Source organism: Alligator mississippiensis, chromosome 2, assembly GCF_030867095.1.
Source record: "Alligator mississippiensis isolate rAllMis1 chromosome 2, rAllMis1, whole genome shotgun sequence".
In the NCBI taxonomy this organism is placed as follows: Eukaryota; Metazoa; Chordata; order Crocodylia; family Alligatoridae; genus Alligator; species Alligator mississippiensis.
In genome coordinates this window covers 66,586,421-66,609,649 of record NC_081825.1, presented here as the reverse complement: position 1 = coordinate 66,609,649, position 23,229 = coordinate 66,586,421, and the positions used below count along the sequence as shown (strand labels likewise).

Sequence of the window (23,229 nt, the reverse complement as noted above, 5' to 3'; positions counted from 1 at the left end):
AGGATCTAGACAGATTAGGTAGCTGGGCTAGAGCTGACAGGATGAAGTTCAATGTGGACAAATGCAATGTGCTGCACCTCAGGAAAAATAATCAAAAGCACAAATATAAAATGGGTGACAGCTGACGTGGGAGACTTGGTAGATGATTCAATATGAGGCTGCAGTGTGATATAGTTGCATAAAAGGCAAAAGTAGTTTTTGGGATGCATCAATAGCATTAGGTACAATACACAGGAGGTGATAGTGACTCTCTCCTTGGCATTGGTTAAGCCTCATCTGGAGTACTGTGTGAAGTTCTGGGCTCCACATTTTAAAAGGGATGTGAAGAAGTTAGAGAGGCCCCAGAGGCAGGCAACAAAGATGATCAAGAGCTTGGAATGCAAGTCATATGAGGAGAGGTTGAAAGAGCTAGAGATGTTCAGCTTGCAAAAAAGGGTGCTTAAGAGGGGACACGATAGCAGTCTCCAAATACTATAAAGAAGAGAGAAATCACCTTTTCTCTGTTGATGCAAGGAGGAGGACACAGATCAATTACTTGAAGTTTCAACTACTTAGGTTTAGTTTGGATATCTGGAAAAACTTATTCACTGTCAAAATAGTGAAGTGGCGAAATACATTGCCTAGAGAACTTGTGGACTCTCCATCACTGGAAGGGTTCAAGAAGAGGTGGGGCAGCCACTGGTTGGGGATGACGTAGGTGTAGCTATGCCTATTTTCTACCTGTTTTTTCCCATACTTCTGCACTTCGGTGACTTCCCCCACTCACTTTCTGTTGCATATGTCAGGATGTTTTTAAGCCTTTTTCAAAGACATTGGGTGTTGGCCACAGCTGGGGAGTTTGGATGTACCAGTACGCCTGCTGGGACCAAAGCTGAAGATTCCCGACTCAGGGTCAAACCAATCACCATATTTGGAGTCAGGAAGGAATTTTAATCCATGGCATGGATTGTGGGGTTTTTACCTTCCTCTATAGCAGGGAGCATGGCCCTCTGCCTGAGATCTCTTGGGCATATATTAATATCCTTTTATAGAAGCAGGACATTGGCTTCTATGGTTCTCTGTTTTACCTGTGGCAGGTTAGGGTTCTGTCTGTGTTGTGTCAGTGTTGATAATAATCTTATGTAGTGTTAGATTATGGACCATATAGGATGGTTTGGATAGGGATGATCCTGCCTTAGGCAGAGGGTTAGCCTAGATGACCTGTGCAGGTCCTTTCCAGCCCTACTGCTCTATGACTTCAGGAATCACTAGTTTAGAGGAAGGAATATGAGATACTAAAACTTTTCAAGGAGTAATAAATGCACTCTAATAAATCAAAGTCTGGTCACAAATTGATAAGTATATTAATTTTCTGCTATTCTGTGTGGAGATGCTTTTGGTACCAATATGGAACAACAGATTTTTATTAGGGGTTTAAATGTTATGTTTGTCAATGAACCTTTGGACTATTTTTTGTTTCTTTGTTTCCTTATTGCACTGTACTTCTTTTACCAGACAAGAAAGAGTGTGCGCATTCATCACTCAGAACTCCAGCTGGCACCAATTTAGAAGTAGTAGTCACATGTTGCTCATAATCAGTTAGGCATAAATTGTGTGATATTACTGCAGGTATGATTAGATACATGGGCAGATCAAGTATCTACAAACAGAGAGGTGCAGCACACCACCCCTCAGACCATGGGAGGATGGAGACGAAGCATGGATGGAGGTCACCAGGGGACACTGGCGGGTTGAGCAAGGAGGTGTGAAGAAGACAGGTATAAAGAAGGGAACCTGTCTCCTGCCAACATCGCTGCCACTATCCCTGGCTGACCTGGAAGCACTGGAGGGCAGAGCTGCTTCTGCCCTGCTCCAGCTGTGGGCTGAAGGGAGAGGCTGTGCAGGAAGTCAGTAATGGCTGGAGACAGGGGCAGTGGCATAGTTGCCTACTTCCAGTGCCTGCTTTCTGCCTACCCACCAGTGTCCCCCATTGTCTGGGAGCAAGAGCTGGGAAAAGAGACCTCTGTGCCACTGCTGCTGTCCCTGACTGAGCCAGGGTCCCCGCACAGCAAGGGCAGGAACAGTTCTGGGGTTTCCCCATGACTGACAGGGAGGGGTGGGCAAAGGATAGGCATTAGAAGGAGGAACCCACACACCACAACTGCCGCTGTCCCCTGCTGAGCCCAGCTCCCTACACAGCCACAGCCCATGGCTAGACTGGAACAGGAGCAGGTCAGTGGCTCTGGACCAGCAGTAGAAGTTTTCATTGATGTACACCCCCTCCCCTTCACCTCCTCCTGCCCTGAGATCTGTCCCAGGTCAAGTCTCAGAGGTGCTGAACACCTCCAACTCAGAATGGTGTCAACAGGACCTGGAGGTATTCAGATCTTCTAAAACCCAGACATAAATATATACTTAAGCAACTAGGTTTTTTTCAAAAGGTGATGGATTTCTCAGTGATTTCACTGGGACCTCTTTGCAAATCAGGCCTGTCACATTTGGGTGCCTAAATATGGATTCTGAATAGGATCATTAAGGTTGCTTAAAAGAAGTTGAGTATCCAGCTCCTGTTGAATATCAGTGGGAGCTGAGTGCCTAACTTAGATTTCTTTAACAACCCCAACTTTATATTTCTAAATTTACGCCTTTTTTTTAAATGTTCTTTGAAACATTAACATGTTTCAAAGAACATTACAGTACCTTACTATGATTATTATGGGATGAGTGTACTGAGTTAAGACATTTTTGAGAGAACCTGGCTTAAGTTATATGAAAAAATGTCAATCTATTAAATAATTTTGTAGATATATTTCTTTTGCTCACTTAGGAACGCTTTATAAATAAAAGCTTCCTTTTGGCATTTTTGGCCTTCTTCCCTCACCCTGTTATCAGGAGAAAAAGGAAAGTCAAATTGCACTATCTATCCAGGTTCTCTTTAACTTTTGCTGATTGGGCCTTTGCCTTTTCCGAGGGCAAGCTACAATCAACTGGAAGGAGCTAATAGCTTTGGTTCATGTTTAACTACATGAAAAATGTGAGATCAGTCAAAGAAAATGTTTAGCAGGATGAAAACAATCATTTACATGTACATTTCTCCAAGCTATTAAGAACTGTACTACCAAATGTAAAATGGCCTCTCATTTCTGCACTCAGCAATCTTTTCTTCCCCAGGAATACTTAGGGCCATAAATCCAAGGCTTGTTTTGCTCGGGCCCCTAACACAAATGTATTTAATGGTACAATGGGATCTGATCCCCAGGCCCTACAATTGCATCTTCCACCATGCCACATGTGCACACCACCTGGCATGAACTAGTGAGGTCCCAGGACTGAGACAGACAGTCAGTTTGCTGTCAGTCTCAACCCTGAGACAAAACTGGGGCTGGGTGCACTAGAGCTCTGTGCACTGGGAGCTCTAGTCTCTTATGCATGGAGCTCAGGCCCCCCAGGACCTCCCCCATAATTTGAGCCCTGATATCAGGGAACCTCTTCCTGATCCCAGGGCCCCGGTTGCCAGGAAGTGTCAGGTGCTTTGCTCCCTGGGAGATGCAAGACAAGGCAGTCAACCTGTCAAGTCATGGGGAGCCCTGCAGCTGCCCTTGACCAGGCATCTTAACCACCTCATGAGCTTCCCTGAAAGCTTCCTGAAATCAGCAAGGTGCAGCCCATACAGAGCTGCACCACAAGGCTGTCAGCCTGCAAACATGAAGGAGCTGTCAAGTAACCCCCACCTTGCAGCTGGCATCAGGCTGTATGGTGGGGACCCTGCCATATGTTCAATTTAAGGTGCAGTAGAACCCAGCCATACAAATATTTCACATATTTTATGGAAGAATTTTGTGGCTGGTTTCCCAATTTGTCATGCCATTAATTGCCCAAGCATGTGACCAGGTTACTATTTAATACTCAATTAACAGGCTAATTGCTTAAGGGTAATTAATGTCTACCAAAACCCTTAGGTCACACAAATTCCTAGAAAGCTACAGCTAGACAAATTAGCTGGTCATCCTCATTTTCATCCCCTTTCATATGCCTAGCTCTATATTGAGGAGGAGTCATGTTACAAGGCTGAGTTCCTTGGGCATGTTGCTGGAAACAGCTGTTGTCTACATCCCTGAATATGATGAGAGCTTCTAAATGGATATGTAGAAAATCAATCCAAATACATTAATTTAAAAGGTAAAGAATATGAAAAGGAAAATAATGTACATGTGTAGAGGTTTATACCTGTGACTGATCTGGCATCAGAACAAAATGTTTTTTACTATTATCAGAAAAGGGAAGTGACCCTTTTTAGATAATAGCTATGGTAACAAAGGAAAAAGCAACAATTATTACAGCATTAGGATCAGCTCATAGATGGATTTATGGTAAATAGCCAGTCACCGGGCACCTCAAATACACTCCAAATTTGATATGATACTTATGCATTTCAGGCCAACTGTGAGTGGCAATGCCCAATTCAGTTCTGCTGCCAGGACTGGCCAGCCCAGCCTCTTGAGTGCCAGTTCTTAGGGTCAGACCATTTGACTTTCAATCACTCCCACTCCTAGGGCACACCCTCAAACTCTCCCACCACATCTTGATCTTTTAAGAAAGAGGGAGGATCTTCAGTTATTTGTGGTTGCTCTCACAAGTGGTTCAAGTTGCTGGTCATTGGGGCTCCTCCTCCCCTTTGCACTCCGTCCACACACCAACCGAGTCTTACAGAGTAGCCAGGTCACAGTCCATCTGGTGGAAAAGTAATGCAGCCAGCAGTCAGCTTAATTTGCTGTGGGCAATCATGACTTGCAAAGCCAGTAGGCTAAAGAGTCTCTTGAGATCTGACTTAAATCAGCAACCAGGGCCCCACAGTTTTATGTCCGCCCCACATGGAGACACTTCTCGTCAGTTGTGGCTCCACCGCTGCTTATCCGCTTTACATATGGGGCCCAATAACTAAACAGTTTGTATCAGAGCTGAGTAATGGGTGCCAGGGGCCCTCTCCTTTTGTACTGCCTGCCACTGTTAAACTCCCAGTGCCCCCAGGGCCATCCAGTAAGTCACATCCCCTTAACACTAGTCCTCTGAATGGTTCCTAGCCCATTCCAAGTCCGAGGCTTAATGCTTCAGCCCCGACACAATCTTTGTCTTCAGCACTCAGGGCCAGTCCAGCCTGCTTTTAACCAGGGCAAATGCTAAACTTAATAGTAACTTGCTCTCCCTCCCTTTAGCTGATCACCAGGGTGCTAGTGCTCCCAGATTCCCCTGGAAAAAAACTCACAGTCACCACTCTGATACTCCTCTAGGTGTGGCAGTGCTCTCTGGAGCATCCCTGTGTCAAGCTGCTCTCTCTTGCAGGGTTAGGGCCCCTAGAGCTGGAGGCTCCTCTGAGTCTCCAGTCAGGTGGGTGGGCTTCTGCTTTATTTACTTTGCCCCTGCCAAGGCCCGACTGCAGCTGGGCTCCATGCTTCATCCTCTGGTCTCCCAGGGCTCTCCCCCTCTGCCAGCATGAGGTGCACTCTTATGACACCCACCCCACCACACCAGCCAATCCACAGCAGGCACAAACTAGTGAATTAGGGCAGACACATCACCCATGGTTCTATGCCTGCGCTGCCACCAGTCCTAAAGGTAAGCACCAGACCTCATGTCTCCCAGTCCTGCTTCTGCCCAGCCCCCAATCATCGGCAGGACTGCCTCTTGGGACCCTGGCTGTGTTGCCAGGGCACTCCCCACTGCAACACCAACATACAAAGTGCAGCAAATGTAGCAAATGAAGAACATTAAGTGACTAGCCCAAGGTCATACAGGGACTCAAGAATAAGAAATTCTAGTCCTTATTCTAATCACTAGAGTATGCTGCCTATATATTAAAAGAATAACTGAGCCAAGAAGGAGCAAGAAAAGTCTAAGGGAAAAGATGAGAAAAATGAGCAGATTCATGAATTACAATTTAGTGGTTAAGTCAATCCATTGTTTTATCTATCCTGATGATACTTGGGGTAAAATACAAGAGAATGCAGTGCCAATCTCCTTGATAAATTGAGCACTAGAAAAACCTTGAATGCAAAATTATCTAGCAGATATAAAAATCTGCTATAATAAATAAAAAAGGCAATAAAATCAGAAAGTGTGCTATCAGTGCAAAGCTAAACTCTTCTCTAAACTCTTCACACTTAAACTTTTATATTTTTAATATTAATCTTTGATGTATTATTATGTGATTATGTTCTTCAGTCCATAAGGTGAGATTCTCATTGGCAAAACAACATACTTCTCCTGGAAACAGAAAGACTTTTTTAAAGTTTAGGAGTAAAGGATACGTTTCTTAAAAATATCCTGGAGAAACTATGAAGCTGAATGTGCATTTTGATTAGATGTTCTGAAGTTCAGCAGATACAAAATACAAATGGGCAAACCATATATGCACAATGCAATGTCTGTGGGTACCCACATATTCTTTCTTCTGCTAAATGTCTAGCTTACTAGCAATGATTCCAGGCTAATGCCATCCTTTTTTTCCAAGTAGGAGACCTGTTTCAGAACTGTGATCTTATGTCCACTTTCAGGGATGGAACTTTAATGAACAACTATAGTTGGCTAGAAATCATATCATTACCTGCACATTAACTTGGTAGAAGGTCATTGTAAGGAAGGACTATAGGCATTATCTACTGCTCTCCTTCCCTTGGGGAGCTTCATAGTTCACATTCAGCTTCCAAGCTCCCCAAGGGAAGGAGAGCAGTTTAGAAATGAAGCAAGTGGAGTGGAGATAACACTGAAGACTGATACCACAAGATATGGACACCACAACACATAGGGCAGTCTCTGCTAAGAGAACAGCTAAGGAAGTGCAGGAAGGTGTCATTTAAAAAAGAAACAATGACCAAGAATTCTACTAACAGCATGCCAAAAGATTTCTACCAGTTGACCTTTTGCACTATACATCTCAATCCATAGTACAACCACTCTACATAAGAGTTTTCACATGCTCTCCTGCCAATTTATAGTACATTACTTTCCAGGAGGTGCACTGCAAAAGCAGTGAAAGCAGCCCCTATTGTTGCCAAACAATGCCTGTGAATGGCCTCACCCCTTGTTCAGGTACAGAGGGAGGTACTTTGTAAAAATGAGGGCCCATATAATTTTATTCACTTGCGCAGGAAGTAAAATATATGCTTTTGCATGCTATGCACAAGTAGGTTGTGGAATTCAAACTGTAACCGGGCAAGGAAAAGCTCTGTTCCTTTGGTACTACAAAGCTGCAAGTGTGGGGGAGAGTCAGGTCAGGGACAGGGCAAGGATAATTACTTAGTAGACACAGTTGGAGAGAGATCGTACCTGGGGTGAATGTTGCTTGATTAAGAGCCAGCAGCTATTAAAGTCCACAGCAGGGGGCTTTTCTTGTCCCCCTGGAGCACAGTGTAAGGAGAGTCAGCAGGGAAAGCCAAGAGCAGCAAAACCAGTGCTAGAACATATCGCTTTTAAGACCAGTTGACCAGGTGAAGGTAACCACGGTGACCGGAGAAGCAAAGAGGTGAGAGAGAGATACTTAACAGATTGATCCTCAGGCAGAAAAGAATCTGATGTGGAATGTAAAGGAAGGATGGAGAGTGAGAGAAGCTCAGGGGAGTGGGCTGCACAGTAGTGGAGGGCAAAGGAAAACCGCTCACTGTGAGAACAGCCAGGGTTATACACAACCCACTGGGAATTCACTAATAAACCAATTTACTTTAATCCTGTTTCTGGGGTGATTTACTACACCCTCTCTCATTGGGGAATTAACTTCTTATTCTTCGATCACTTCACGGCACGGCAGGAGAGCCCCAGGGAGAGGAGTTTTGTAATTCACCCCTACATGGCCACAACAACCATGAAATATCAAAATCCAGAGTATGATTCAAAAAAGAATTTGTCACTTGTGGCCAAGAACAACCAGAGTTAACAGCAAGAATTAAAACCCCAATGATAAAAAAGGAAAAATAAAAAAAATGTTGCCTTACACTTAGGAAGTTGTCCAGCCTCTAATATTGCCCTGATGAGCAATTAGTTGCATAACTGCCAACTGCATCTTCCTCTAAAGCAGCTGATATTGGTCACTGCTGGAAATGAAGTGCTGACCTAGGTAGACTGGGCATCTATTCCCTTTGCACTTTCCTAAATGAAAGGAATATTGTATACGCTACACTCATGAACTAGATTTGAGAAAACTGGTTGTGATGACTATCCATCTAGGCTAGGGACAAAAGTTACATATAAAACCAATTTAAAGTCATTAGAAACTGGTTCAAACCTGTAACAGAACAGAATAGCAGTGCACATAAACCAGATTGAAAATGGCTGAAACTGATTTAAGATAAACCTGGTTGAATGTAGCATCAGACTTAACTGATTTGGGCCAAACCAGTTTATGAAACTTCTGCCCCATCCCCCTGCTTGGTTCAAGTTAAATCACAGTCCCCCAGCATCATAGGCAACTAGTAGAGAGAGCATGGGGGGAGCACATGCCCCTCTGAGATTGACCCCCAACTTAGCACCACTCAGGACAGGACAGCTTTTTTGTTGTGCAGGCCAGCGGCGTTTGGGGGGGGGGGGGGACACTAAGCCATGGCACAGAAGTATACGAGTGGATATGGGGCTTTTGGCCCACCCCCAGGCCTGCCCACAAATTGTGCCCCACCAAGACTCAGGAGGCACCAGTCATTCCTGCCCTGCATGGTTTCCAGCCCTTGACTGGGTTGTGCTCTCTGCTCCAACAGAGAAGGGGTGGGGGTGGCAGGGATGACTCCCCACCAGGCAAACCCCAGTTGGGGTCTGGGGCTGGGGGGTTGGAAGCAGAAACCAGCTTCCTCCAAGTACAGAGTACCCTGCCCTGCAATACTTACTGCTGGCTGTGACTGTGGACTACGAATCCCAGAGACACCTGGTGGCAGAAAGAGGAAGTAATGAGCAACCCTCAAGTATCCTGCTGCTGCAATTCTGGGCTACAAATCCCAGAGATTTCAGGGGTAGCAGGAAGAGAAAGAGAAAACACAGCCCATGCTGGCTACATGCCGGAGAGCTGTGCTCTTTGACACCCCCCATCCGCAGCTTCTGGCCTGAGTCACTGCAGGTATGTAGCTGCAAAAAGTAAATGTCTGCTCATTTGTTAGTCAGTTTAATCTCTGCAGTTTAGACTAACCTGCAAACACTGAATTGATTCAGCCTCGGGCTTTTTGACTGTCTGTACTTAGCCCTAGGGGCTAGAAGTAATTGGGAACTCTCCAATGGAACATTTTTCCTACTGAGAATGCAAATTCATCAAAATCTCAATGTTCCATAGAAACAGTTCTAACAAACTCCATCAAAAAGTATAGGTTCCCATCAGAAGCTTGTGTATTTTCCTGACAGCATACCAGGATGACAAGGAGTTGAAAATCCAGAAGCACTGATACAGGCTTATAAATTTCTAGGCACCTAGGTCCCTATGCAGTCCACATGTGATGGTTTTCTGTGAGGAAGGCCTTTCAGGCTACCAGTACTTTCTCAGGTCACCTGTCTCATGACTCTACAACCTGGGCTGTCAAGGTTCTTCAGGATCCACAAATACATAGCAGACAGGCATACAGCCCTGAGTTAGAATCATAAAATAATAGAGAAGCAGGGCTATAAGGGAACTCCAGAGGCCATCTAATCCAAATCCTGCCTGAGGCAGGATCATTCCCACCCAAACCATCCTATACAAATTTGCAAAAAATGTCCTTTCTTTCACAGAAGATTTTGAAAAGTTTTGTTTCGATTTCTAACTGGAATGAAACCAAATGTAAAATGACAGCCCCTGAGCCTGTACCTTGAGACTGAGTCGCATCTGAGAAGAGCCTGGTACTGAAAAGCCAAGCCAGAGCAAGCAGGCCTATGCTTAGGAGCAGGGCCATCCTTGGTGGGGGTGTAAATCGAGGCAACTGCCCTGGGCCCTGCACTGTGGAGGGCCCCATGGAGTGGTACAGTGATTCTGTGCTGCCGCCGGCTTCACATGCGGCCACTCACCACCCCCCGCCACCCCAACTGCTGAATCTGCCGCCGGCTTCTTCACGTTCAGTGGCGGGGCCCTGCACACGCTGATTTTCCCCAGGCCCCGCACCCTGCTCAGATTGTCTCTACTTAGGAGTCCACAGCTAGAACAACCAGCAGGCCAAACAAAGAGGACTGGTGCTTGGATGATAGAGTTATGGTAACACCTGTGAGGCATGGTTATGATTACAGGGAAGGACAGAGGCTATAAATATGGCCCATAAGGTGACTGGTGCCCCAAGGCACTGATAAGACCAAGAGGGCCATAATTTAGTGCCTAAGGGGCAAGCCTGAGTTAGCCGGGCACAGGGAAGACCAGATGGCTGAGGAACTAAGGCTTACTGTGGGACCCTAGGGCAGCCTCCATATGCACTTTAAGAAACATCAAGGCACAGCAGGAAAGGTAAAATGGGAGGGGATCCGGAGTATGGCAGGAGTCATGTAGTCAGCAAATGGTATCATGACCATCCCTGAAGCCTAGTCCTGCTACAGATGCCAAAATCACCTGGGGCCCCAGGCTGGATCTGAACCCTGGGGCTCCTTGTGGGCCAGATCCAGTCCAGAGCATGACACCTGCCAGTGGCCACTATGGTCGTGATGGTGGCACAACAGTTGCATCCAGCAGTGGCAGTGGCAGCAAGGGGTCTGGTGACAGTAAAGTGTCCAGGGAAGTAAGTCCAGGGGTAGTGGTGGGAAGCCATGCCAAAGGGCCTGAAATTTCTGTGGCAGGCCATGCCCCTCCAACTTCCAGTGCCCACTGGTAACCTAAAGACAAGGAAACTCAGTAAAATAATTTGGGGGGGGGGAGGCAGGGGGAGTAGAATTTTACAGGTTTCATAATACATGTAACGTGCCTATACATGAGCCAGGAGGCTGCTCCAACATGTTGTAATTATGATTAATCAAGTCTGCTAGAGCATGGTAATTACCATGCTCCAGACAGCCTTCACATCCCATGTATCAGCATCCCCGTGCTTCAAAATGGCAGCGGGGACTAACTAAGTCTCTAACACTTAACAAAGGCTCATTCAACATGGCTTAGGTAAAGTGACCCCACCACCATTTTGAAGCACAGGGATGATGACAAAATGCTCCTGGAACTTTCAGAGGAGCTCTCAGAGCCAGTCTAATTAAAGCACCCCCTCACTCCATAGATTCATAGATGTTAGGGTCGGAAGGGACCTCAATAGATCATCGAGTCCGACCCCCTGCACAAGCAGGAAAGAGTGCTGGGTCTAGATGACCCCAGCTAGATACTCATCTAACCTCCTCTTGAAGACCCCCAGAGTAGGGGAGAGCACCACCTCCCTTGGGAGCCCGTTCCAGACCTTGGCCACTCGAACTGTGAAGAAGTTCTTCCTAATATCCAATCTAAATCTGCTCTCTGCTAGCTTGTGGCCATTGTTTCTTGTAACCCCCGGGGGCGCCTTGGTGAATAAATACTCACCAATTCCCTTCTGTGCCCCCGTGATGAACTTAAAGGCAGCCACAAGGTCGCCTCTCAACCTTCTCTTGCGGAGGCTGAAAAGGTCCAGTTTCTCTAGTCTCTCCTCATAGGGCTTGGTCTGCAGGCCCTTGACCATATGAGCTGCCCTTCTCTGGACCCTCTCCAGGTTATCCACATCCTTCTTGAAGGGTGGCGCCCAGAATTGCACGCAGTACTCCAACTGCGGTCTGACCAACTCCATTCCCCGAGTATACGTAAAAACAACCTAAGTGATTACAGTGACACTTTTCCCAATACTCTGAGGCCTTTTCATTGACCTCATTTCTTTAGACATATTTTATGAATGAGTTAATCTTCAAGGTAGCACACTATCCTGCCTTCTGCCTAAATTCAGACTAATTATCCTAACTAAATATCCTAACTCTAACAAGTGTGAGCATCAAATTTTCCTTTCACCTTTGTCTTAAATTCTGAAAGGGGCAAATGTAGGGTGATCTGTGTCCCAGGAAGATTTCCCCTTGACCCTAAAGAGTGAAAGATTGGTTTAGGTTTTAATTAACTTTCAAATGTGCTGTTCTTAGCATTAACTGTTTGTGCCCGTCTCAGTTCGATTATCTGCTCCTGTGCAGCTTTAACACATGCGCCTGGTTTTGGATGTGATGGGACTTCATACAATCCCAGAGGAGGCCCTCGGTCACTTCGCCTGCCATGACTTCAGATAGATCTTCAGTGGTGGGGACTCCCGTTGAGGGGACCTCTGGAGTTGTTGCATCCCCTAGCGGATGTACATGGGGCTCCAGCTCCCCTACACCCCATCCATACGCCAGCCCTTGAGATGAGCCTCAAGATCTTAGTGCCCTTCCGGTGATGTCAACTCTGGATCTTTGCTCCCTATGCTTTCATTGGTCCGACCTTCGTTTCATCTTGACCCAGGGACCTCTGGATGTTTTGCCCACGGAGATGTGTCTCAATAGCCTGGTGTTTCTGTCTGGAGCTGTACATTACTGCTGCCCTCTTCCTCCACCAGAATTCCCTTACTGTTGCCTTAAGACCTATCTGCAATAGTGTAATTAGTGAGAGCCTGCATCAAAGTAAAAGAGGGAAAAAAGAAAACCAATGGACCAAAACAAAAGAAAAGGAACTACCCTAACCAACAATAGATGAAGCCAAATAAAGAAAAGACTGAAAGGAAAAAGGAAAGGGGTATCAGGCTGGGCAGCCCTCTTCCCTCCACCAAGCCCTAGCCTTAATCCTATGCATCTCCTTCACTTGGATCTATGTCCTTGCCCCAGCCGGGGTCTTCCTTGGCTCCTCGCTGAGCCTGCTCTGGTCCCACACTCCCATGCTGTTTGCCACCGGTGCAGGATGTTCCTTCAAACTTTGTTGGTGCCAACGCCAGCCTCTGCGTTGGATCTTCTTGCTTCTGCCAGTGCTGGGTGCACCCGGAGTGAGGGATCCCTACAGCTTCTCCTGCTCCCGGCATCCCCACTTGCTCCCTCTTGGAGCCGACTTTTGAATCCACCAGGCGGCATCTCCCGCTGATGTCACCCGGCTCCAGCTGCAGATAAGCACGGCTAATGAACTGCAAGGGTTTTTCTTTTGTTCTTTCAGATTGTTGGCATCCTGGAAGGGGTAAGTTTTTTTCTTTTACTGAGTTCCTCTTTTGGGGTTGGGTTTCCCTTGTCCCATGTTCCCCGGCAGGCAGGGTTCCTTGCTCCCCTATGCTTGTGTCCCCAGGACACTGTTACATTGAATATTATCATCAGTTGTGTAAATGTCCAGCTTCTATTACAACCCAATTATTTTGTAGTTTTAACTGATGTTGTGCTTTTCTCTTTCCTTTGTTTTTCTGGGTTTTTTTGTGGAAAAGGTAAGTTATTCTTCTCTTTGTTGAAAAACTTCTTCTAAAGAAAGTGTGTGAAAATGTTTTTATTCTACTTTTGGGATGCAATTTAAAATGTTACTAGTAAAAAAATAGCATTCCCTGAAACAAGCATAAAATTTTGCACAAGCAGCAAATTAAAATTTTGAAAGAAAATGGATTTTTTTCACAACTCTTGACTTACTCATTCTACATGCATGTGTTAGCACAAATTCCATTTGCAAACAAGTTCACACCCATAACAGTAGTTCTTGTCTTTTTTTACAAGAAAATGACATCTCAGTAACAATAGCTCAGATAAGATCTAAGACTTAGTCTTCTCTGAAACAAGTTATGAACACATCTCTGAAGTATGGTACAGCATATGGTGCACAAATCAGCAGTTAGAACAACACTTAAGAAAGTCTGTGAAATGTGTGCACATATATTTAGGAAAACCAAATACTGTAGCCACATCATCTAATAAGTTTCAAGTTAGTTCCCAGTATCAAAGTGAAAGCTAATCATATGGCACTGTATCATTTCACAGTCAGAATGGACAAATTACTATTTCCCCCAGTGTTATGACAGACATAGTATAGTACTTCCAGAAAGCTTTAAGATTCAATTTGAGAGGTGGATCAGTTAGCAGTGAATCATGTTCTCATGCAGGAGACCTGAAGCAAAAGCTGTCAAATATCTAAACATTTGCAGCCTGTGGCAAACGTTCTGTTGGGTCACATTTAATAGAAAGGTCTCCCATTCTTTCAAGGTTAACCAAGGCTGTCCACATTTTTTAAAGAAATTGTACCTGGCAATAACCTCTTGATAAATCCCCTTTTTTTCATGCAGCCCAGCTGGCTAGAAATGTACAAGAAAGAAAAGGGGGCTAAATTATACTCAGACTAGTGGTCAACAGAAACTGTCCAGTCAGATGTCTACGTTTCCATCAAAACAGACAGTGCTGAGCAAAGGAATGTGCACTTATAATTGGCATTTGTCTCAGACTGCAGCTTGTTTTTACCTGGCAAGGGGCCAGGCACACAACCCACCTACTAATGCCCACTAGTAGATGTAGTTCCCAAGAGACAAGCTAATGTTCGTATTTACCCATGTTTCAAGGTTTTGCAAAATGAAGTAATCCCTTTGGATTGCTTCAAGAAGATACCAACAGTTCTAACAATTAAACAAGCAATCCTTTGTAAAAAGGGCTTTCATTTTTTCTTTTATTAAATCAAAGCACCTCAAATTTCTCTAATTCTTTTTGGAATCAACAAGAGCCATAAGCATTTGAGAGCATGAATTAATTATGTTTTTATCAAATTCAGCCTCAGAATCTAAAGAGTTACAATTCAAATACATAAATAAAGAATTGAATCATGTTTGTAGGATTAATTATGTATTATTATAACTATTTATATTACTGTGGCACCTAAGAGCCCTCTGCATGAACTAGGACCCCACTAGACTAGGTGCTATAAAAAGAGATTAAAGATGAACCTTGCTCCCAAACACCTTACAGTTGAATCGGAAGTGAAATATTTGTTTGTGAGTTGGCAGGGTCAGTGTGCTTGGCCTTCCAAAGGTTTGTTTTCAATAATGTTTTTTTACCTAGAATTTTTGTTTGTTGCAATAGACAACCTTTCTCTAAAGCCTCACAAGGAGGTTCCAAGTACGTGGGGATCCAGTGGTTCTGTCCTCCCCTCCCCCCCCAAAAAAGAGGGCTGTCACTTGAAATGGACACTTTCCACATGTCCACCACATGCCCCTCTCCCCCCCAGCAAAAATGGTCATACCAACTATCCTCCATCAGTATGGTCAGACCATGGTATGGTGTATACCTATAACTATATGGTCATACCAACTGTCCTCCATCCGTCTATTTCCAGACTTAGGCTCGACCATCATTTGGCTGACATCTTCCTATGACCCTGCATTCTCATAGTAGTAATATCTCTAGATTATTGAATGCATATTTCCTCACAGCATCCCTGGAAAGAAGGGACATATTTATGTCACTATTTTATAGATGGTGACTTGAGACACAGAGGCCATGTCCATAAAGCAAAAGTAGATCATGCTAAGACATGTCATGCTATCTCTGCATGTGCCAGCTCCCAAACCCAAAGCAGTGTATCTGGGTTAGCGAACCACTTCAGATGGACTAATTAGCTCTGTTTCTCAGCTCCTAAGGAAGCCATCTTAGTGCAATATGGCTAGAAATACATTAAGGCAGCTAGAATACATTCATTTCAGGAGGCAATATTCATAAAAAGGGTATGCCATGCTTTGCTGCCTAATTTGATCCTGAGGTGGTATGTGTCCAACTAGCAGAGAAAATCAGCAATGCAGTGGGGAACTAATGCTAGCTAGCATGCTGCCCACCAACCCATCCTGCCTTTTTGACCTAGAGAGACCTAGAGAGAAAATTCAACTGCAATTTGACTATCAAGCATTCAACAAGAAAACACAAAGATAAATGTGGAAGAAAATTTAACATTGAGACAAAATTACTGTTTCACTGAATTGCTTGTAATTCTAGCTCCTTTTTCTCCAGGACGTACTTCTGGAAATTGTATGGTTACATGGCCTTCAGGAGATAAAGTATGGAATTTAAAGTTGCTGGAAGTAAGACTTATTTAAGCTTATCCCTATCCTTTCACTATGCTAGATGAGAAGATAAACGCATTGTTTTAGAATGTTACTTTTCTCTGAACATGAAAATATTCAGTGTTTGGCTGTCACTTTTGTCCTGTTGCTTATACAAGGATTAAAGTAATGGTGCTATTTTATAAAAGTTGGTAAGTGAGTAGCACTATGTACACTAATTATCTTAATAAATTAGAATAGAGTTACATGACAGAGTGGATATAGGCAGCATAACACTGGGCACTTTCAGAAGTGACATTTTGTCATGCGATCAGCCCCAGGAAAGTGCTCTACAGCCACATCCTGACAGAAGTGCACAGCTGCAGAATGCTTTCAAAGTGCCCAATCGTGCAATAAATGTACCCCCATGGTTCAGATGATGGTGCTCCAAAGAGGGTCATCTTCATTAACTTCTGTCAGTGCCTGCCCAGGAGCAGAGCTGGGCTCTTGCAGCCCAGCTCTGCCTCCATTGCTGTCTTCAGGATGGGAGGATGGGGAAGGAAGGGGAGGGAGTTCAGTCTGGAGTTTGCCCAGCCTCTGCTGGGGTGGGGGGTAAGATTGATTGGCACTCCCCCACCTTGAGGGGTGGCTCTGAACAAACTGCAGACTAAGCTCCCTCCCCTTGTCCCTCCTCCCATCCTGAAGACAGCACCAGAGCTAGTGGGGGAGTGGGGGGCGGGGATGCTAGGAGGGAGAGGCAACAAACATGTAGCTCCTACTGGATCAGTCCAAGGTGGACCTTGATCCCCCACCCTCCTGGACCCAAATGAGAACATATGTTGGGGCGGGGGGGGGTCATTGTAACTCAGGACACTTTCTGTGAAGTGCCATGAGTTACAGAGGGGAACTGCACATCTGTCAGTGCCCATTAAGACCAGGCTTTCATCTGTAAAGATCTAGAATCAACTACTGATTATGTCAACACTGAAAAATAATTTATGTTGTCTTATTATGGCTTATAGGAGATGCTTCATGTCACTCAATCAGGCACAGCTGGCACCTCATTCTGAACAGATCAGAGTTGCAGGGGTGATATTGATCACAATTAACGAGCTGTGAGGGAGAAAGTTCCACAGTACATACCAAATGCCAACTTATTCCTGGTTAAAACTGGTGCTATAAGAATCACACTTTCATGAGCAGCAAATCCAACCATGAAATTTAATCAAATAATGAGGTATTTACAGTGCCCTGCCATATTTTAGGCCATCAAATCTTTGAGCAAAATTGTCACATCTATCAGTAATTTGTGGCTGTCTGTATTTATGTTAGGTTTTTTAGAATTAATCTACATAGTAGTAAACCACCAGTGTATTTTTAACCAGAACTTGGGAAACCAGCAAAAAGTTTCTAACCTTTTGCACTCAATTGGTAGTGCACTTTCTCTATAGTGCACGTGAAAGAGTATTTCTACTTCACTCTCATGGCCTGCATGACCACAGACTGTCCCATATCCAAATCACTATAGATATCTATAAGCAGGTTATTCTTGTCTTGGACAGCCAAAGCCGACTTGAGGTGTTTCAATAATTACTCGTTCATCGGGGCGGGCTGGTGAATAGAGAGGCCAAGAAAGCTTTATGGTTGTAAAACTTTACTTACGTCGCTTGCTGTTGCGACGAAAAACGGTCCGGTCGTCTGAACAACTACGTTAGTTGTTCCAGCTGGCAGGGCTCAGGCCAGCACGTCCGTCTACAAATTGGGCCGGCACGGAAAAGGATACGTCTGGGATTGAGCTCGGTGATGGGGAGACGAATCGATAGGTGATCAGGTTATCGATTAGCTCAGCCACGAGTCAGATCTCTTCAGAAGTACTCTGCAGCGTGCTCAAAGTTCTCCGACCTGGGCGGAAGTCGCACTAATTTTTAAACGGCCAGCAAGCCAATTACTAGCCGCCACGTGTGCATAATTTAGAACTGGCCAATAGCAGGACACAAATTTACATTCGTATGGCGGGAACTCTTTTGCACCGGGGGTTTTCTGCAACAACAGAAAGCCTTTACTTTGCAAGAGGCTCTCATGTGGCGGGAAAATTCCACCGTGCCGAGGCACCAAAATCACTGGGTTGTGACATGCCCCCTTGCCGATGGCACAACTGGAATTTTAGACACATGAGCTTATCATCCGGCACCTTTGTTTCAGGACTCACTGACCTGGCAAAGCTTTAACAATAAACAACTTGATAGACTGGTCTTTTAACAAGTTACAAAATACAATAACTTTGAACACATAACAACAACTGTTGATCATCGTCTGGTCAGAGAACATCTGCTTGGGACTCTCCTCGTCTGGTAGTCAGTCCGTCCTCTCCTATTAACAGACAATGTCAATAAAATACTTAACAAAATGAGAGTAAATAGTGTTATAGCCAGTCCTGAGCAAATGGACATTCCCCGTCTCAGTATCTCCTTCACAATCATCACTCTATTAACTCGAACGAACTGGAGTCTGGAGCTTGATGAATCTCACACTTGGGCGGTTGTGAATCACCACTTTTCTGAGGTTAGTCCTTAAGGAATCCTAATAATTCACATCTTTGGGCAGAATTATTATCTGGGTCAGCTTGAAAGATTTCCTTATCGTTGCAAGCTTTGCAATAATATCCTTAGCCTCCGCCATGTCGGGAACTTCCATCCGAGGCCATCCGTGCCGGGGCAGAAGTTCCATACAATATAGGGACCTTCTCCTCATCTTCTGGGCTTGGATCAGGTACCATGTCTTCCAATCTCCAACAATGCCAGTTGTAATGGTGGGTAAGCACTAGCGTATTCCAGGTCTTAGATTCTCCCTGAAAATGTGGGTCAACTCTGTCTGCATCCAGCAAGGGTAACAATGTGGCACCGGGAGCACGTAACGTCCCATGCCTCCTTGCTAAAGGCTCCGCCAATTGTTCAGTGAGGAGGATTTTTCCCACAGCTCCATATCGATGTTGAGCCGCTTGAAGCGTTTTATGGGCTGTATATACTAGCTCATCATGAGAATTATGTGCGACAGCCCACACATGGTTGGTGGTGAACCCGAGGGTTACGGTTAGTGACTCGCCCAGATCGATGGCATGGAGTTGTGTATCTTTAACCGTAGCTAGCAGGCAAAGCAGGTTCTGCTGATCTCCTTTTGTCCAGGGCGTAGACTTTTGGGATTTATTACGGATCTGTCGCTGTAATTTGGTGAGGAGTGCCATATCACTAGGTTCAATATAATGTCGATACCAATTCAAATGACCCAACAGCTGTTGAAAGTGCCTCTTGGTCGTAGGGAAGAATGTTTTCAATGGATCGACGTCAGGACCCTCATGCAAAATTCCGTGGCGGATGGAACCGATGTATCGAGTACCAAGGAATGTAATGTCATCTACAGGTTGTAAACACAACTTTTCCTCGTTGATTGTCCATCCCTCACTCTGAAGGTGAGTGACTAGTTGATTGACTATACTAGTAACTACGGAACTATCGCGACCCATATGGTGATATCACCCACGTAACTCCAAATCTTTAGTTCCTTCTCTTGAAGAAGAGAGTATGAAGCCCGAAAATTCTTTAGGGTGTTATTCATGGCACCTGTGGCTAGTGACGGAGCGTTACGATATCCTTGTGGACAGACTGTCCACCTATACATGATGCCATCAATACACATGTTTAGTATTCCTTCTGGGTCATTTATCGGGATGGAAAAGAACATATTTTTGAGATCCAATGCGACTCCAACCCACTTATTTTGCTGGAACTGTGCCATCTCAAACATACATTGTGGCAAAGTAGATGGATTAGGTTGTTGAAGTACCTGACACCTTTTGTTGACTTCTCTGTAGTCCACAACCAACCGGGCTTCATTAGGCTTTCCAGGTTTCGCTACCCCCCATCCTGATGACAGGTAGGTGCTGGCTGTTACAGTCTTAATACAGCCTCGTCGCTCGAGCCGCCTCAGGAGGTCAGTCAGGGACTGCTTTAGCGAACCCTTAGTCGGGACTGGTCGATATCGCCAGGTCAAGTTGTTACGAAGTGTTGGTCGATGCCAATCCTGTTCTGGGATAATGACGGGTAATGCCTGTCTTTAAAGAACAAGAAAAACTTGTTCTTTAAGGTCAAGCGCTTTTATCCCCGGGATCCCTAAAATGTTGATGCCCCCTAGCACAGCCTCTAGTGGGTATCGGTGGTCTTGGACCCAAAATCTGACCTTCATTGTGACGGCGATAGCGTTAATCCCTTGTACCTTGATCATTTTGGTGGTCTTTTGGTGAGGTATCATTGAGGTAATCAAATTGGTCTGAGCTCCAGTATCGAGAAGGAAGAATGCTTGTTCTTGGTCATCCGGATCGGTAGGGTTGCAAACAGTGAGTTCGGCGTATGGTTGAGAATTCATAGGGTCAGGTCTGAACTGGAGAAGGCTGCCGGCGGAGCCAACGGCCATCACTCGTTTTTTGATGAGTCCTCGAATTTGAATCCCAATGCTTCAGCTAGACGAGACTGGCCCCTTTCTCCCAAAATTCGTAGCTGCGCCTTTGTAAGTCTGGTGCGGGAGAGAAGAAAACCAAACATGGTTCTTTCCTTCAGGGTTCTTTCCTTCGGGGTTCCTGGAGGTGACCACCCTTGCTCTCATCGAGGGATAAATTCTTGCCGTCTGGGTCTCAGTGTTCCGGCTGGGTATACCGAAGATCGGTCCCTTATAGTATCAGAAGCTTCTTCACCTTGTTGCATAAGTGCTTGTAGACATGGGAGATGGCCTAAGAGATTCCCCACCGGTTGACCTGCCATTGGGTTCAAGAAGAGTCGGAGTGTAACGGCATTTGCTCCTCCGTATACCTCCACGCAGGCCTCTATAGCTTCCAAGGGCGTTGGGATTGCCCCTGGGTCTGATAGGTGGCGATAAGCCCATCTCTCTTTTCGTTGTACGGCTGTTAGTCCCATTGGATTTATTCTCGGGCTCCATGAGAGATATGACACCCCAACTATAGCTAGGAGGAGTTGTTCCGCAGTAGCCTTCTGTGGACGACCTTCGTGCCAGGTGTGAAATTTGTGGGTTACCTGTCCCACTATGAGCGCTGGGATCGGGATGGGCCAGTGGGCACTGTCTGTGACCACATTCAAATCGGTAGCACGCCCACCACTCCATGCTGCCTGTCGGGTCAAGGCACTCGCTTCTTCTTTATCCAAGGTGTCAGATCTGAATTCCACTATTAACCGCCCTAACCACATTGCCAAGGTCTCTCCTGATCTTATTTTAGATTCCTTGCAAAGTTCTTGAATCTCTGGTCTGGTGCGTGTGTGTGAGATAATAGTGGTACGTGTAGCACCATCTTCATCTGCAACATGCTTCGTCACAGCTAGTGGGTGAGCTGCAGTAGAGAAAGAGTTAAATTCTTCGTCTGAGAGCGTTGGGTATATCTCTCCTCCCATTGCCCCCTCCCCTTGGCAAGGAGGCGGGGCCGCTGGGAACGACGTCACCTAAGGGGGCGGAGGCGCTAGGCGGATCCCCGCGGGTCTTCGGAAGCTCCGCCCCTCTTTTCCAGGTTCCCCGGATGGCTCGCACTTCTTTCGGCGCCATTTTCTGCTAGCGATATCATGCAGCCGGTACTATTAATAAGCTCCACTCCGGAGCCTTTTGCTGCCCGCTCCAGCGACTCCTTACGCGCCGTATGCATCTGTGCCTCTAAATTTGCGTATTCCCTTAGTAGACCCGCTACCATACGGAACAGCACATTTATCATTTTTCCCTTCTTCCATTTGGTCAGACCCCATCTCGGCACATGACGGCCCTTAGTTTCCAAATCCTCCCGGAGCTGAATGAGGAGCTCATGACCCCGCGACTCCGGCACCAAATCCGGACAGTTAAACCAGTCCATGGGGGTGGATTCCCCTCCTTCCCTTAAGTATCGAATGCATTGAGCGAACTCCTGAGCAGGGGTCAGCTTCTCTGCCTTCCGCACTTTTACCCCGGCTAGGGATATGGTCGAGGTTTCCTCCGGGGGTCAATAATAGACCCGGTCACTCCCCATTATGCATCCGAACTCCCCAAGGGATAACTTAGTTCTCCATTCCTTCACTATGGCTTCTTCTCTCTTTACGGAGAAGAAACCATCAATGTTTCTTTCATCCCCTTCTACCACCTGGTGGTAAGCAATATGCGCCCATAGATGGTTGGCATTCTCTACGTGGTGGATCCCAGTGCGCCAGAGGCAGCACCTGATTAGATTCTTTTCCATCACCGTGCCCTTTAATCCCATCCTTGTTACCATGTCTCGGACGGCCAAAGCCGACTCGAGGTGTTTCAATAATTACTCGTTCGTCGGGGCGGGCTGGTGAATAGAGAGGCCGAGAAAGCTTTACGGTTGTAAAACTTTACTTACGTCGCTTGCTGTTGCGATGAAAAATGGTCCGGTCATCTGAACAACTACGTTAGTTGTTCCAGCTGGCAGGGCTCAGGCCAGCACGTCCATCTACAAATTGGGCCGGCAGGGAAAAGGATACGTCTGGGATTGCGCTCGGCGATGGGGAGACGAATCGATAGGTGATCAGGCTATCGATTAGCTTAGCCACGAGTCAGATCTCTTCAGAAGCACTCTGCAGCGTGCTCAAAGTTCTCCGACCTGAGCGGAAGTTGCGCTAATTTTTAAATGGCCAGCAAGCCAATTACTAGCCACCACGTGTGCATAATTTAGAACTGGCCAATAGCGGGACACAAATTTACATTCGAATGGCGGGAACTCTCTTGCACTGGGGGTTTTCTGCAACAGCAGAAAGCCTTTACTTTGCAAGAGGCTCTCATGTGGCGGGAAAATTCCACCGTGCCGAGGCACCAAAATCACTGGGTTGTGACAATTCTGATTTCATCTGAGTATTTTCCTACTGATTCCAGGTAAGTCCTACAAACCTTAATTGTAATCAATGTATAAACCTTAAAAGGAATAGTTGGAAGGAACAATGTATTGTGTTATGGGTCCCATGACACCTCATGTAACTAAATTAAACTATAGTAATACCCTTGCATAGTTATCCGTCTTTTTAAGTAAACAAGCATCAGCATGGAAAATAACTCTAAACCCCTTAAGGCCTTCACATAATTATTTAAACAAAGTAATGAGTTTATCCCTATTTTATCATGATTCTTACTACAAATGGCTAAAAGGTTAATACCACTGGTGTAACTGCTAAGGGGCTTAAGAATTAAGAAAAGCTATATGCATGAGATATTAAAATGGTTTTGGTACCTTCTATGATATTAGAATTTTTAATTAAAGTAAGGATAAAATAAGTTGTTTGGTCTT

At 45.5% G+C, this 23,229-nt stretch overlaps 1 long non-coding RNA gene across 2 annotated transcripts in view; it reads right to left on the bottom strand.

Annotated features, from left to right (window-relative positions):
- The window catches only part of LOC109281597 (uncharacterized), a 140,807-nt gene that overhangs the window by 68,794 nt on the left and 48,784 nt on the right, over window positions 1–23,229 (bottom strand). The window contains exon 4 of one of the 2 annotated variants that reach the window (XR_002088264.2): window positions 4,316–4,710. The exons of the other annotated variant lie outside the window; for it this stretch is intronic. This is a non-coding gene — a long non-coding RNA (uncharacterized LOC109281597). Of the gene's footprint in view, window positions 1–4,315; window positions 4,711–23,229 lie in introns of those variants that run through there. 2 annotated transcript variants of the gene reach the window in all.